Source organism: Urocitellus parryii, chromosome 5 (genome assembly GCF_045843805.1).
Source record: "Urocitellus parryii isolate mUroPar1 chromosome 5, mUroPar1.hap1, whole genome shotgun sequence".
NCBI lineage: Eukaryota > Metazoa > Chordata > Mammalia > Rodentia > Sciuridae > Urocitellus > Urocitellus parryii.
Genome location: NC_135535.1, coordinates 54,484,277 through 54,494,618, shown reverse-complemented (window position 1 = coordinate 54,494,618; position 10,342 = coordinate 54,484,277). Strand labels below are relative to the sequence as shown.

The window sequence follows — 10,342 nt, the reverse complement described above, 5'->3', positions numbered from 1 at the left end:
TAACAACTGATTCACATCACCAGTACTTTTTATTTTTTTAAACTTTTACAATTATTAGAAAAATGAAATATAAAATGGGAGTTTCTCCAGGAAAAAAAAAAAGATTTGCATGAAAATTTTCTTACCTCATGGTTTATGCTTTAAGAGTACATTTTACAAAAATCAGTAACCAGGCTTTTTTTATGTTTACATTGAAATGACATGGTAAGCATAAAGGAATAACTTTCTTTTATGTAGTAGCAAAAAGAGTCAACAATCCTTTCAAGAAAGAAACTATTTCATTTCGTCCCAACTTGGATTCACCATAAACAGGATCCACAAATGATATTGGAACCTCACCAATAGTATAATTCATCTGTCTTGCCCAAACAATCATCATCATCTGGAAGACATAGCCCTTAGAAACACATTTTTCTATTAAATTCTATAGAACTTCCTTTCAATATAATCTGATTATTTTTCTTTAAAATCCCAGCCATATACACCACCATTTCCTTTGTAGCGAGTTCCAGAGACAATATCAAAATTACTCTCTTTTTGCTTCCTAATGAATTCAGGAATAAATTTTGGATGGTGTGAGAGATCAGCATCCATAATAACTATATGGTTTACTGTGGCATGTTCCATTCCATGAATATATGCAGTTCCTAGTCCCAGTTTTTTCTTTTGCGGTCTTAGAATTTTTCAGAATAACTGATAGCCACGTTTAGTCTCCAGTTCCCTGTGATTTTCAATGCTGACATCACCCTTCCTCCATGAACTTAATCTTAACTTCACACTTGGATGACTTCATCTCATTCTCTACTGTTCCAATAACAAATTATGTTCCTAAAAAAAGGTGAAGTTTTCCTCCTTCTTAACAGTTTTCCAATTACTTAGTCTTGTAAACTTTTTGCTTCGTATCTGGCCCCTGATTTCATTGTTTAGCATTTTCCTCTGGCTGGAAACTAGTAAGCATGTCTTGTCCCCTTCTGAATTTGGCTGTGTACAAGCAGGTCACCGCAGACTGCCAAATCTCTAACAAAGTCTTCCTAGAATTCAAGCAGGACAGATTTCTTTTTGACAACATGCAAAGGTCTGGCATGTGTGAAGCACTGGGTTCGATTCCCAGCACCACATATAAATAAATAGAATAAAGGTCTATCAACAAAATTTTGACTGGTCCATAGATCTTTTCCAACTCTTCAGCAACATCCTTTGTTCCATCTGGCTTCCATTATCTATGATTATAATTTCATAGTTGATTCCACTCTCAGAGAAGCTCTTCACCAGCAGCCACACGATGAGTGGCAGGTTCTCGCGCTCGTTGTAGGTGGGTAAGAGCACTGAGTACTTGTCCTGGTGTTCGGAGCGCCCCTCTGGCTCCTGCAGAGAGCTGGCAGGACTCCGACGCGACTCCCCCTTTTTATTTTTTATACAGGGTCTTGCTAAGTTTCTTCGGGCCTTGCTAAGTTGCTGGGATTGGCTTTGAATTTATGATTCTCCTGCTTCAGCTTCCAAAGTCACTGGGATTTTGGTGCGCCACCTAAATTGTCTTTCTGACTTCAAAAGCTCATTCACTGTGGTCCACCCACAATGTGACCCATGCCATGCACACTTCCACTTCACTCTTTCACTTTTTTCTTTCCTTCCCTAATTATCCTCATGACTGGCTCTAATTTCATTCCAGTCTTGACACAAATGCACTTTCATTACATAAGATCTTCCTGGTCACCTTCCAATAAAAACATTATTGTCTTCTGACAGAGAGTTTCCTGTTAGCTCCCATCCCCACTTTCACCTTCACACTTTTCTCTATATAACCAAAGCTGGGTATTTCCAAACTATATTTCTCATACTACATTGCCAGCTAGATTCCAGACTATGTCTTCCACAAGGATACATTAATGCCCCTTTAGAAGGTGGAAGAAGGCAAAACCATTCTTCTTGTGATGGCACCTCCAGTGGCAATAGGCTCAGCAACATCAATGCTGACTGCTCATTAACAGCAGACAGACTCAAATAGCCTGCAGCTTTGTGATTTCAGCAATGTTGGTGACAGAAGCTTCAGAGCACTAGCATGCAGTGGCTGGCAGTTCCAGCAATTACAGAAGCGATGCAATGATGCTGTTTTCCAGCATCTTCTTTAATGAGTGTGGCTTACTGTCTCTCTTTCAAGGACAAGGGCAGGTGTCTTTCTAAAGTAGCCTTCTCTTCCCATTTTGTATCTTCATTCCATGGCAATAGTAGTTCCTTCTTCTCTATTGAATATGCCTTGCTTCCTTTTGCACTCTAGCCCAGTACTGGGGGGAGCATCCTGATCCCAGACTAAGATATTTATTCTTCACACTTTGGGTCTTGCAGATTTTCCCCAAACTTTGCATGTATTTCCTCTCTATTTGAAATATCAGAGGAGTAATTTATATTTTCCTGGCTAATATTAATCTCATATACTTCCTTTGTTTCTTTGTTCAAAAAAGGATGGCTAACTGACTTTCAAATGTATTCTTAGTACAATAGCCCCACTCCCATCCATGGTTTTGCTTTCTGCAATTTCAGTTGTTCACCATCAGCAGCAATCTAAAAGTTTAACTAGAATATTGCAGAAAACAAAAATCCCTACATTTTAAAATGTGTTTTTTTTTTCTGGATGAAACATGATGAAACTTTAAGCCATTTCTGCTTTACCTTGACCAGAATATGAATCAACCCTTGGTCTAACATATCACACTCTGTATGCTACCAAACCATTAGTCACATGGTGGTTTTCTTGATTACCCAATAAACTGTCAAGATATCACACTGCTTGTGCTCAAATAACACTCATTTTACTTTGTGGCATCATAACACAAGAGTAGTGATTATGACAATTCACATTCACCAAAAAGAAGCTGTCAGGAGCATGCTATCATTTAGAACTGGAATACCCTCCAATGGTCCATACATTGATGACTTGGCTGCCAATGCAGCAGTTTCAGAGGCCCATCTTTGGGGAAGTGACTGGATCATGACAGCTCTGTCCTCATTAGTGGATTAATCCATTCATAGCTGAATGGACTACTGGGAGGCTGTGGAAAAGTGGGGCATGGTTGGATAGGTCTCTGGGGATATGCCCTGGAAAGGTGTACCTTGTCCCCAGCTCCTTCACTTTCTCTATCATTTTCTATCTCACCTCCTTTCCTCTCTCTCCCCTGCCTTCCTTTCTGACTGACATGAGCTGAACAGTTTTCTTCCACCATGATGTTCTGTTCATCTTAAGCCCAGAGCACTGGAGGCAGACAACCATGAATTGAAATCTCTGAAACTGTGAGCCAAATTAAATCTTTTATCCTCTAAGTTATTTTTTTCCTCAGGTATTTATTGTAGCAACAAAAGATGAGTAACATAGGTGTTTAAGTGTGAAGGTAGGAATAAAAAATATTTTGAGAGAAACAGATCAAAATGATGTAAGTTTATTGTAATCATTCTATTTATTATTAGTTGTTAATCTTTAACTCTGCCTAATTTATAGACTAAACTTCATCATAAGTGCATATGTACGAGAAAATCAGTATCTATGGAGTTTGATACTATCCTTGGTTTCAGGCATCCACCGGGGGTTTTGGACCATATCTCCCATGGAAGAGTGGAGAAAGCTATAAGAAAAGTTCCTGATTTCTAGCTGGAGACATGATCACTTAAGTACAAAGTATATTTCATAGGCTGTTTTGTTTCATAGGCTGTTTATTCATGACAAGTAGAATATAGTTGAAAATAATGTGCACAGCTTGCCCATCAGTTTATCAAGGGGTATTCCATCTTCTTTTCTTTCTAGGAACTGGAAAATGGAAATGAGTGGCATGATCTAGAAAATGGTAGAATTTCCTCACTATTCTAGATCTCCCCATTCTGGAATACTTAGTTTTAGAAAAATAAAATTTTACCTTAATCAAGTCACTGAATTTTGGAGGTCCCTATTATGATACATAGAAAATGACACGAGCAATATGATGATACTTAAATAACACCTTATATTAAATTGCATCATAGTGGAAGTTATTTTGTATTTAGATATTACAGTTTGTAAAATTAGTGATTTTTGTTATAACATGAAAAATTCCAAAATCTAGACCATGATCATCAATACCTTAAATGAGCAGGTTAACCAAACTAATGCAGAACTTTACTGAAACATCCATCTTGCAAGAAATCTGTTCTTGTAAATGAATGAAAATGCAAAATCCTATTCACTAAAACTTCCTTAACCTATAATTCATATCAATACCAGAGATGATATTGCCAAATGCATGTGGTTCATTTGTTAATCATTTTCATCACCAAGATTAGTAACTTTGCCTTGTTTGTTCTTTTTGTGGCATGTACATCTTCAGATATGTTAATACATTCAGTCTTGCTAAAAATCTAGGTATTTGGGTATCCACTTTCTTAATAAGATATTTCTACATATTTTTATCTATTTACAATATATGCTTGTTTTCAGTTTAACTCCTGGAGAGAAATTTTAATTCTCTTCTTTTGTAGTCTCTTCTCTTATAGTCTAATTAACAGGTATGCCAGGTTTCACTGTGGGTTTTATGGAAGTTCTTGGTCTGTACCTATCCTATATCAGCTATTGAAATATTAAAATGTGGTAATGGCATGCTTGTAGTAAGCATTTATGTTGGCTTCCTAGATGGTTCTGAGCCTTCTAAAATGCAGGAAATAATGATAATTTCATTCAGTTTTGATGCCCACTTTCAATGACCCGTTTTAAGCATTAAATTAAGTAAGCATGTACCTCTCTCCTGCTGATACCAATGAAGAAATGAAACTTCATTGATGAAGTGAAATTGGAAGAGGGTAGGACACTCAGAATGACAAAAGTAGAGATTATTATATCTTTTCCCCAGCAAACTGACAATTTAAAGGACAAAAATTATTAAAAAAAAAACAGAAACAAAAATTTCAGTCTGTAGTAATCATCCTATGAATAAACAGCAAATAGGAAAACATTGATTCAAGAAAATATGCTTAATTTCAGTAGGAATAGGAAGAATCTCTGGCATTTTGAGCCACAACTCACTCCGTCCTCTATTTTAGAGAAAACACTCAGGAAATTCTATTGCAGGCAATCATGAAAAATGGAGGTAGCCTGTTCCCTAAGCTTCAACTCTTGGGCCATGCTTTTACTCTGAGAACAGACAACTAGTATTTCTCATCTCTCTCATCCTATATTCTAGAAGTTGTATTCCAGGCAGATAATATCACTTGGGCCATGGCTCTCTCCTCATATATGGTGGGCCCTAAATTTCTACCCCAGCTTATTCATAGAGTAGAAGATCTACTCTAGAAGGGACAAGATCAGAAAACCAAGGCCTGCCACCTCTACCATGACCACTAACAGACTCATAAAAGGTGTATCAACATCCCCAGTTTTAGTGTGAGAGTCTAAGATGTATCAACATCCTCAGTTTTAGAGTAAGAGTCTAAGGATTCTTCCCAAAGAAAAGGCAAACCATTTAAATGAAAAGTTCCACAGCTCTTTCTTATGGAAATGACATTTTTTAAGGGAAATTAGAGAAAACCTTGCATGGATGTTGCTAGAAGAAAACAAAGAAGGATTGCAGCTCCATGGTACAAAAACATCACAAAGCAGTTGGAAGCTAATAGGATAAAATAAGGGAAAAGTTAGGAAAGAAGATCACACTTAAGATTGCAGTTAGCTCTTGGGGTTGAAAAGGCTGTGTACAAATGCTAGGCTAGAAGCTCTTAGGAACAATCAAGGCACGATATGGGTAGATTCAAAAGTATTCTTCAAGCCTAAAACAAATTGGTAAGCAAAGGGTGGAACACTCACAGGGAGAATGGGGTCAGAAAGGTCTTCTGACCAAACACTAGCTGAACAATAGGCTACTCTGACATAGGGGACTCTTTGTAAATTCAGGCTTAACATTGAAATCACACCCATCCCTTACACTCTTAAGACTAATTGCACACCAAAAGAGGCATCAGAGAGGGAAGCTCCAATTTCTTTGTTCTTGGTTAAAAGTAGGCCAAAAGTAAGTGAATTCCTTAAATTGTGATAGTGGTTTCATAACTAATCTTGTATCCAACTATAATGTGTAAAAATCTAAAAATTAAAGGTCGTAAACACAACCTGTGATAAGTGCTTATGCTGAAATATGACTAAATTTTATATAACCAAGATAAAAAAAATAAAATCAAAGGAAAAGAAGGGTAAGTAGTACAGTACATCAGATGCTGCACAAGCTGCAAAGAAAAAGCAGAATTCACAATATTAGTTCATCTCAATTTCTAAACAAAAATAAATATATGACCAAGAAAAAAAGCAATACTTAGAAGAGGGGATCTGTTTTCAATAGTTATTAATAAAAATGGCTAGGAATCACTATTACTGTTTAAGTACTAATAAAGACCATACTTGCATATTTATTTTTCTTTCACTTCTTCACTGCTATAAAAATAATTATACAAAACAATTTGTATATATGTATGTTTCTGTGTATTAACTAATAAATGACTAGCTGGTGATATACTAGTTAAAATATGAAGTTGCTACTAGTATATTACCTAAAAAAATCCATTTTAACAAAATATATAAGACATTTAAACATAGAATTATAACCCAAATACTAGAACAACTATGAGCATTAGAAATAACCTTTGAAGAGTCTCAGTGGATAGAATTAGTAGAGGCATCAAAATGGCTACTATAAATATGTTTAAATAACTAAGGAATCTATGCACTAAGAATAAAGGAAAGATGATGGTAAAATCTCATTGAATAAAGACCACAATTAAAATGTCAGAATTCGTTAAAAGGACATTCTGGAGTTGAAAAATACAGTAACTGAAATGGAAAATACACTCAACAATGCATAGGAGGTGGTCAGAGAAAAGAAACAGGGAATCTGAAGATAAATCAATAAAGATAGTGAATCCAAAGAAGAAAGAAAACAGGTAATTAAAAAATACACAAATCCTCAGGGAAATATGGGACACATTAAATCCACTAACCAGAGCATAATGAAGAAGGGAAAGAACAGAAAAAAATAAGATAACTAATTGAGACTGAAACTTTCAAATTTTAATTAAAAGCTATCTAAATATTCAAGGAGCTCAAAAATTTCAGGAAAAGTAAACATACACACACACACACAAAAAAAAAAAACACACCAAAACATATATAGTCAAAATTTTGACAGATGAAAAACAACTTGGGAGCAGTTAAAGAGAAAAATGATCCATCATATATAAGGGAAACCACTTAAGATTAACTATTAACTTCTCACTGGAAAGAATGGAAACTGGGCAGTGAAAAGATATATTCAAAGTGCTGGAATATTAAAATAAACAAGTATCTTATACTGAACAACTTAGCAACATTAAATGAAGGTAAAATAAAATCAACCCAAGGTGGTAAAAATTGAGAAAATTTATTAATTAAAAAAAATCTTTCTTGTAAGAAATGCCAAAGGAAGTTATTTAAGTTGAAAGTAAGTGATATCACACCTGGTTACTTTTACCAGCTCTCTTTGTGATTTTCTGTGGTTTAAGCCATTGTGTGGTGTCACTTGCTTGTCAAGAAAAGAAAGAAAAATAAATATGCAAATATGTTCTTTTATTGACTGCTATAAAAAAAACTGTATAAAATAATATGCCTCTAAGGCAGAACAATACCACATAGAAGTAATATATTTGACAGTATATCACAAAGGAGATAGAGGGGAGCAAAGCTATGTTGGTATCAAGAAGATAACGGGTGATAACTCACATTCAAAGAAAGAAATGAGGAAAAGCAGAGAATTATTTAAAAGGCAAGTATAACCATCTTTACAATTACATGCTCTCTTAATGTCATCATCTATATAAGACATGAATATATAAAGTCATTAATTATCACAAAGTATTTTGAGGGTTTTAACATATAAAGATATAATATATATAACAATAAAAGCAAAATAAGACAAAGAAAGAAGGTACATATGAATAAAAGTTGTATAATTTAATTGGCTCCAAGTTAGTATTAAACTGAAAGAGAATTCGATAAAATTTAAGTCATATACTATAGGTCACAGAGTAAGTACTAAAACATAATTTGAACATATAATAAAAAATACTAAAGGAATGCAAATGTAACATTAGAAAATGTCCACTAAATTTTAAAAAAAAGAAAATAAATTAATAATAGAAGAACAAAATAATATATTATTTATAGAAAACAAAAATAAAATGATAAATCTATATCTAACTGTAGTAATATTAAGTTTTAATAGCTTAAATCCACTCAAAGGCAGAAATTTTTATAAATTAATTAAAACATGATGCAATAAGAAGAGACATATATGCAAAGATGCAAATAGCTTAAAAACCAAAAGATAGAAAAAGGTGTACCATAGAAGAGCTGGAGATTCTATACTCTCAGACAAAAAAGACTTTCAAATTTAAAATATACTTCTGGAGATAAAAAGTAACATCTTATAAAGATAACATAGTCAGTCCACCCATAAGTGGAATAAGATGGTGGGAGCCGGGTCATTATGAAAACCTGAATTTACCCCCACCCCATAGCTTGCCTTCTGCCCTTCCACCATGGGATGATGTAGCAAACAGCACATTGCCAAATGCCAATCCATAAATCTCTGACTTCTAAAGCTCAAGAACCATGAACCAATAAATTTCTGTTTATTATAAATTTCCCAATCTTTGGTGTCCTGTTATACATCAGAAAGTGGACTAAGACATGGTTGCTAACACAATAATGGTGAAAACCTGAAAGCTTTCCTCTTGAGACTAGAAATTAAAATAAGGATGCCTTTTTCTGCCACTTCTATTCAACATTGTACTAGAGACTCTAGAAATGGAACTATGAAAAAATAATTTAGAGTGCATAAAAATTGGAAGGGAAAAATTAGAACTATTTCTATTCAAAGATGAGGTGATATTTCGTGTTATAAAATCTAATCACTAAACCAAATTAACCAGTTAAACAGTGCTGCAGGATACAAAATTGATTTATTAAAATAAGTTGAATTTCTATACAATAGCAAAGAACATTTCAAAATTGACACTAAAAAAGCAATTTCATATACAATATCATTTTCTAAATTAAATACATAGGTATAAACTTAATAGTTGAAACACTAAATGATCTAGATGTAGGAAAAGAAATGATATTTTCAAGGATAAGAAAATTTAGTAGAGACAGTGATACTACCCAAATTGATTCACAGGTTACACACAATTGTTATGAAAATCTCAGCTGGCTTTAAACAATAAATTATCAAGCTGATTTTAAAATTTATATGTCAATGCAAGAGACCCAGAAGAGTTAAAACAGCCTTTAAAAACAAGCACAAAGGCCAGACGCGGTGGCACAAGCCTGTAATGCCAGCAGCTCAGAACACTGAGGCAGGAGGATCTTGAGTTCAAAGCTAGCCTCAGCAAAAGTGAGGTGCTAAGCAACTCAGTGAGACCCTGTCTCTAAATAAAATACAAAATAGGTGTGGGGATATGGCTCAATGGTCAAGTGTCCCTGAGTTCAATCCCCCGTACCAAAAAAAAAAAAAAAAAAAATCACAAAGACTAGTAGGAGGTCCTTCCATCACTAGATGAATGTCCTTCAAGGGAATTGTAGGACCCTGGTGTGTTCCTGTCATACTGTGCCATCCTCATCTGAGACCCAAACCATTGGGACTGATTGATCCTGGACTTAAACCTTCAGAAATACGAACTAAGTATACCTTCACTCTTTATAAGTTTAATTGCCTCCAATATTTTATTGCAGTAGTACAAAGGTAATACAATTGTAGGACTGTCTAAATATGCCAAGAAACACTGAGTTTTACTCGAAATATGAATTTTATTGCATGTAAAGTTTTTTTAAAAAAAATTATTAGAAATTGGGATAAGTTTTACTGAGATAATGATAGGCCAAATTATTTTGATTTCACTCTAAAGCTCATTTGTCTAAATGAATGACAAAGAGTCAATATGTATAAATCCTGTGTTATTTTTTGAAATCATCATGAATTACTCAAAATAGATTTTTTGTGCCCCTAAATTTTTTCTTTACCAGATATAGTTTTTGTACCCAGTTTTCCAAAAGATCTTAATGAAGTCCAAACAAATTACATACAAGATATTATTTTAATGACTACTAAGCTTTCCTCTACATATTTCTTTTAATTGTGATAATTAAAATGTATTGTTTCTCTTGAACTATCTGTTATTTATATACATCTAATATAACCCATTTTTGATGAATCCAAACTAAAAATCTTCTTCTCAGAAAAGGCAACAATAACTTGAAGAGAGCCTACAGAATGGGAGAAAATCTTTACCACATGCACCTCAGATAGAG

General features: G+C 34.2%; 1 pseudogene; it reads right to left on the bottom strand.

Moving 5' to 3' along the window:
• Window positions 1-229: 229 nt before the first annotated feature.
• On the bottom strand, window positions 230-2,200 carry LOC144254985 (dolichol-phosphate mannosyltransferase subunit 1-like; annotated as a pseudogene).
• Between the last annotated feature and the right edge of the window lie 8,142 nt (window positions 2,201-10,342).